Below are 6,783 nucleotides of genomic sequence, written 5' to 3'. Positions count from 1 at the left end.
ATTATTATTATTATTATTCAAATGGAAAGTCTGTTTTATTCAAGCTCCAGACAATGAGGGTTCTGAATTCTGTCTTATAAGGACTTTAACCACTTGACACATATGATGAACTTACATTAACATCAGTGGCGTAACTAGGAGAAGCAGGGCCCCATAGCAGGTTTCTGCATGGGGCCCCCTTCTCACTAAAGAAATATACATATTTTTATACTCACACATGCAAGTTATAATCACACATTTATACACACACATACAGCATATATACATCACATATATGTTATATACATGTTATGCTGTAAAATGTGCAGAATAATATGTATATAATGGTGCACATCCTGTACTCTTTAGTATGTCAGGTAAGATGACGGGGCCCCCTGACACTGTGGGCCCTATAGCGGCTGCTATGGCTGCTACCACTGTAGTTACGCCCCTGATTAACATGTTGTAGAGGCTGCTACAGAGATTCAGGGACACTTCAAATTTTCTTTCTAGATTTCAGAGAAATCAGTCTTGGTATTGGACCATTGTGTAATGTCATAGAGGAGGTTCTGGAGCACAGGAGAGGGTTCTGGAGAGAATTGCAATTGTCATATACCAGGCATTATGGGGCACATTTACTTACCCAGCCTGCGGAGTTCACTGAAAGTGCATTGTCCGACGATAATGCCCTGTGCCACGAATCACTAAGATTGTGCGCTTCCCCGCTCAGGTCCCCCGGAGTTCACCTACTTCTTCCTGGTGCGTGTAAGTGCATCGTTTTGTGACACAATTTGAAACATAAATCCCACGCTCAGTCCGAATCAGTCGGATCGTCCTATGGCCCGCCCCCTAATTTGTGTTGCATGGAAGCCAGCGCAGCTGCGGCAGAAACCGATTGCGGCACAATCCCAGCACAAACCCCTGTTAAATACCTGTCCAAGCCGTGCAATCCCCGAAAAAAGTGCAAAGTCCGACAAAAAGTGTGTAGCACGACCCTTAGTAAATAAGCCCCTATATCTCTGCAACAGTACGGGCTAAAAAGAAAATTTAAAGTGTTCCTGAATCTGTTTAACACGTGTGGGAAGTGGCGAATAGTCCTCTTTAAATTATAAATGCAGAATCGTTTAGACCTAAGCACTTGCGTTTGGGAACTACCGGCACGTTATGTGGTGTAAAAAAAAGTAAAAATCTGCTGCAAGTTCCTGATGCAAGTGTTTAGGTCTAAATGGGGCCAATTCCTTCTTAACTTGATGTCGCTTGTCTTCTGACGGGGCTCCAGTCTTTTAACCTCGCTGTGGATGGGTCTGGGTCTACGGCTGTGGGACATAGAGACTGTAGGGTGAAGGTAGAGAAGGTTTATTACCGCTTCTGCCTTCTCCTTTCTCCATAGACCCGGTGGTCACCAGGTTAGAATGGGTTAAGCAGAGGCGATGGGTCGGATGAGACCTAGTACAACTCTGATCTCACAAAAGCCCCCAACATGGAGGTCAATATCCCCTGTAACCGGGGCTCTTATAGATCCACTTTTTGTGACTGTTTAAACCCCCCAAAATCTAAAAATGAAAGAAAAACCTTTAACATTTGTTCACTTTTGACAAGTGTCACGAAAAAAAAACAAAAAGTAAAAATTTTTAAGGTAGCACCCAAAAAAAGAGGAAGTTATACACGTACGACAATTTGCCCAAATTACGTCTATCATTAAAGGGGTTGTCCAGTCCTCGGATAGGGCCTGATTTGCTGATCAGGGGAGGTATCAGTGATAGGACCCCCAAGGATCATGAGATCGGGGGTCCGCTGCACATGAGATGATGCTTCGGCTACTCCATTCATCTCTATGGTGCTGATACTTGTCTATTGCTGCATCATCTAGGGTACAACAAGGGTTAACACGGATCCCAGTTCTCATGATCTGTGGGGTACCCATCATTGAAAACCCTACTGATCAGCAACTAGATAGGGCCTCACTAGTTAGGATGGTACAACCCCTTTAATACACTTAAATTGTGTTTGAAAATGCAATTCAAGCGCATCATGTGAACATGGATTTAAAGGGGTTAAAAATCGCAGTGATTTTTTTTTTCTTGGTTGTGTTCTCCACATAACGCAACATAGAGACAGGAGGGGGCGAAAAGACATGTATTTAAATGGTAGAGGAGTGAGAGCGTCTTTCACCACGCGTTGAAAAACGCAACAAAAACGCAATGTGTGAATGAGGCCTCAGGGTGTGTTCACACGTTCAGTTTTTCAGATGCAGTTTTTTAAGCCAAAAGCAGGATGGATGATAATGGGTGAGAGAAGCTGGCCCTGGTTTTGACATCAAAAACTGCATCTTAAAACCTGAATGTGTGAACGCAGCCTTAAAGGGGAAGCGGTCTATAATAACCAGTTATTGTGAATAATATAAAGATGTTTTAATGATAATTGTACTTATTGGTGATTGCGCACTCTGGTCCGTTGTGTTAAAACTGTTGGTACTACCGCTTGATGACCATGAGTCCAATGATGAAGCCTCTTGTGTCCAGTTTATTCAGGAGCTGAGTTGTTGGTGTCATGGTAGTGGTACTTGTGGGTGGCACCAGACCTGCTGGCCAAACCCATATGGCACTTAGAGGCTCATTTGCATATAAACAAAAAATGTTGGTTTCTGCATTCAGGTCACAGGGAAGTGAGGGCTGACAGGTTCTCTTTACAATAAATAATCAGCAAAGAATGCAGAAGGTTCATTTTACACAAGTAAGTCTATAATGGACTGAATTGCCAGAACCATTTTTAATGAATCTGCACTAATGTGAACTGAGTCATAAACTGAAATAGTCTCAACACTACATTAGAAGTGACGAGTACAAGGAATTCTGGGAGTTGTTGTTTCGCTCTATCATCTACCTCTATATAGAAGCTGCAGGGTTACAAACTTGGAACTACAAGTCCCAGCAAACATTGCTCTTCGACACCACAGCTACTTTAAAGCACAGATCCCTGGTCACTGTAGTATATACCGGTCATTTTATAATAGTAATAATAGCAGGGAGAACTACAATTCCCATCATGCTTGTAACAAACTCCAGGACCTGTCTTGAAAGCAGCTTTGTGATTGGCTCACATCTCTCGGTGACTCGCTAAGTCTGATTGGACGAGAGAGGTCACTGGATGGGTAGCAGCCAATCAGGTTGCAGGTCGTCCGTCCTCAGCGAGCAGCGGTGTGATACAGGACACATCTGCAGGAGGAGGCTGGTGAGTGGTGCACGGAGTGTGGGAGCCCCGGGGCATGCTGGGACTTGTAGTGCATGCGCATTTCCATCTCTTATTTGTTAATTTTGTTTAAACTGCATTATAAAAGAGAATTTAAATGAAACCGTCACAGGGGGAGGTCAGTCTTAAAGGGAAGGTCTGACTGCAGGTGACATTGGTTGTCACCAACCTGTCTGTCATGTAGAAGAGGATGCAAAACTACCACCCCCACAATGCACCACAGCTGCAGGCTATACACATTTGTCAGGACGCATTGGAGAGGATTTATACATTTTGGCTCACAAGTGGTTAAATATACATTTGTGGAAATGTCCATTTTCGGTACCTAAGATAAAGAGGTTGGTTGCAGTGCGTAATTACTTAAAGACAACCTGTCAGTTAAAGGGGTTGTCCGAAATTAATAAAAAATTTACTGGTGGGCTATAAAAAAAAAACACCAAAACAAACAGGTGAACGCCACCGATGTACGGCAGCACGGACGGTAAGTGTGGGTAAGTATTTATTGTTTTTCACAGCTCCAAGCCCACCAGTAACATTTTTTATTTAAACTAACCCTCAACATATTTTTGAAAACTGCTATTATACAGCAGGACGACTATCCCTATATTGTTCCTTCCCATGCCTGTAAAATTTCAAAGGCTGTTCATAAAATTGACTCGTCTTTAATGTATATTCATATTCATTCAGATCAGCCCCACCTCCAATTTACTGATATACAAGGGGCATGCCGTCTTTTCATCTGCATCACTTCTCCAGCTGGAATGAGAAAGATGCTGGCTGTGTGACTTGCTGAAGAGAATTCCTGAGGGAGGGGGTGAGCGAGTTAAGAGAGGCGCTTGCTGTGTGTGACTTGTTGAAGAGAAATCATGTCCCTCATTTCCCTTCCCTCACGAATACTCTTTAGTGAGTCGCACAACCAGTGTCTCATTCCTGATGGAGGAGTGAGTGATGTAGCAGAGCCAAGTTGGCTTGGCTGATGACAAAGCACACCCATTGTCAATTGGAAACTGGAGGCGTGGCTGAGTTATACGAACAAGAATATGCATAGATGGTTTTGTCAATTTTATAAACATACTTTCGAAATTCAGAGGTATGGGATGGAACAATATAGGGATAGTTGTATTGCTGTATAGTAAAGTTTTCAAAGATTAGTTAGTGTGGGTTAGTTTAAAAGACAGGTTCCCTTTGAAGGGCTGCCATTGCGCCAAGGTCACTGCTGTGGTGAGGGATGAGCAGGAGGCAACTGCTATTAAAGGAGAAGTAAGAAGAGGTGAGTTCACTGTCTACAGCCAAATATCTGTTGGACAAGCCCTGATAGTTTAACATTAACATGATAAAGTACATTCCCTCACCACCCACCTTCCCCTCTACTACTGGCCGAATGACCTTCAATGTTTTCACTCCTTGCCAGTCATCTCCAGTGATTGGCCGATGCAGTCACCTGATTAAGAGGGAGTTGCCACCGCTTCAAATCTTGCAAAACTGAGCATTGCAAAAATGCTCCACGCTACCCATAAGATCAGCACCAGAAATTGGGACGTATTACACAATCATGGTCCTGCTACAACACCCGGGAATGGAAATGACTGTGATCTCAGCAGTTTCCTCACAAGCAGCGATGATGGCGGTCACAGGGTTTCCCAGAGGATCAGTGATGGGGAACCCTCTCTTAACTAGTTTGTGTCTCACAATGTGATCATAGGGTGCTCATAGGTTATAATGGCAATGGTATGACAGGGAAGAAGGTGGTTGAGCCCTGAGCTTCCCACAACCTCTGTCCCTACCTACTTGCCTGGCCTGTGCTAAATTACACGTGACAACTGGGCAGCGGATACTGGATAAGTGCTCAGCAACAGAAAGGAATACAAACACACACAGACAACCAACAGACAGACTACAGAGTCAATCAGTCTGCGTCAAGACAGCAGGCAAAATAATCCTCAGGGAACAGGCAAAGGTTAAGGAAACCATTAATAGTCAGCAGCGTAGCCACCAGAGCCAAACGAACACAACAGTCAGAAGATCCTATATAATGGCCTGAATGGAGAGACAGATAATTTTTTTTTGGATTGCCTGGACTCCGTCCTTGCAGCTGGTTGGTTGGGCTGGCCGTCACTCCAAAAGGCAGCTGTGACACATCCCCAGCTCAGAGAGGCAGCGAGCTGTCAATCAGAGCCTCAATGGAGCATAGCTCCTGGTGTGGTCACTAGCCATGAACACTGCAGCAATAACCAATTCAGATGTCTCCTCTAACGGGGCCTGTACGTTCCCTCAATGATTGAAAAGCCCAGTGGCGTAGGCGGTGAGATGGTTATTATTGGTCCGGAATCCGAATATGCCCATTTTTGAACCAGTTCCTCCTAATTCCAGAAGGAGGAACTGGTTCAAAAATGGACATATTCGAATTCCGGACCAATAGTATTAATGGCTTTTTGAATAATTTTAAGGGTGAGATGGTTATTGGTCAGACCCCATCTATCTACATGAGGAAATCAGATTGCGTGTACGATGCAATCGTCCGGCCAGTCTCAATTTTGCTAACTATTTGTACCCTCACTAAACCGCCGAATAAACATCACCACGTCCTTCATCTTGCGCTACAGATGATAGTAATCTGTAGAATATCTCAGACTCTTCTGGGACCGCAGACGCTCATGTTTTTACAATTGAATTGACAGAAGTGCCAAATACACACGTGTGTCTCCCACGCAGCCGAACTTGTCTCGCCATGAAAATAACAAATGCCATATACTCACCTCTGTGGAACGCTGGTCCTGCCAATCCTAGGTCTGGGTAGTCAATTTTTAAAAAAACTGGCAAATTCCTTTAAGAAAAGATTGCTTGCCGTGTGCAACAAAAGTCATTGTTGTAGAAATTTTTTATATAAGCGTGAGAACACACATTTATACATTTCATATACAGGCAGTCCCCGGGTTACATACAAGATAGGGACTGTAGGTTTGTTCTTAAGTTGAATTTGTATGTAAGTTGGAACTGTATATTTTATCATTGTAATCCCAGCCACAACTTTTTTGGTCTCTGTGACAATTGGATTTTAAAAATGTTGGGTTGTCATAAGAATCAGGATTAATAATAAAGCTTCATTACAGACACCAGTGATACCTGTTATAGCTGATCATTGTAGCCTAGGACTAAAATACAATAAATTACCAATATCCAGAGGTCCGTTTGTAACTAGGGGTCGTATGTAAGTCGAGTGTTCTTAAGTAGGGGACCGCCTGTAGTTTTTGCAGCCAAAAGGAGGAATGGATTGTAAAATGAAGGGTATTGGGATCCGTCTTTCATAGATTCTCCATTCTTTGGCTTAAAAAAAAAACCATTTTCTCCCTGAATCTGAGAATATGCTCCAGTTTCTATCAAGAGGCTAAGTTTATTGGTTGCTATGTGTTACAACAATGTTTTGACCTGTTTTTTCAAAATAACCTATATAAACTTATGAATATGAGCTAATTGGCGCATTAGAGGCCCGCCGACCCATTTTATGCATTTTACTCTGCCCTCCACAGGTAGCACTGCCCTCATAGCTCAAACATC

Source organism: Engystomops pustulosus, chromosome 9, assembly GCF_040894005.1.
Source record: "Engystomops pustulosus chromosome 9, aEngPut4.maternal, whole genome shotgun sequence".
Lineage (NCBI taxonomy): Eukaryota > Metazoa > Chordata > Amphibia > Anura > Leptodactylidae > Engystomops > Engystomops pustulosus.
The sequence above is the reverse complement of the archived record's forward strand: the minus strand, read 5'-3'. Positions refer to the sequence as shown.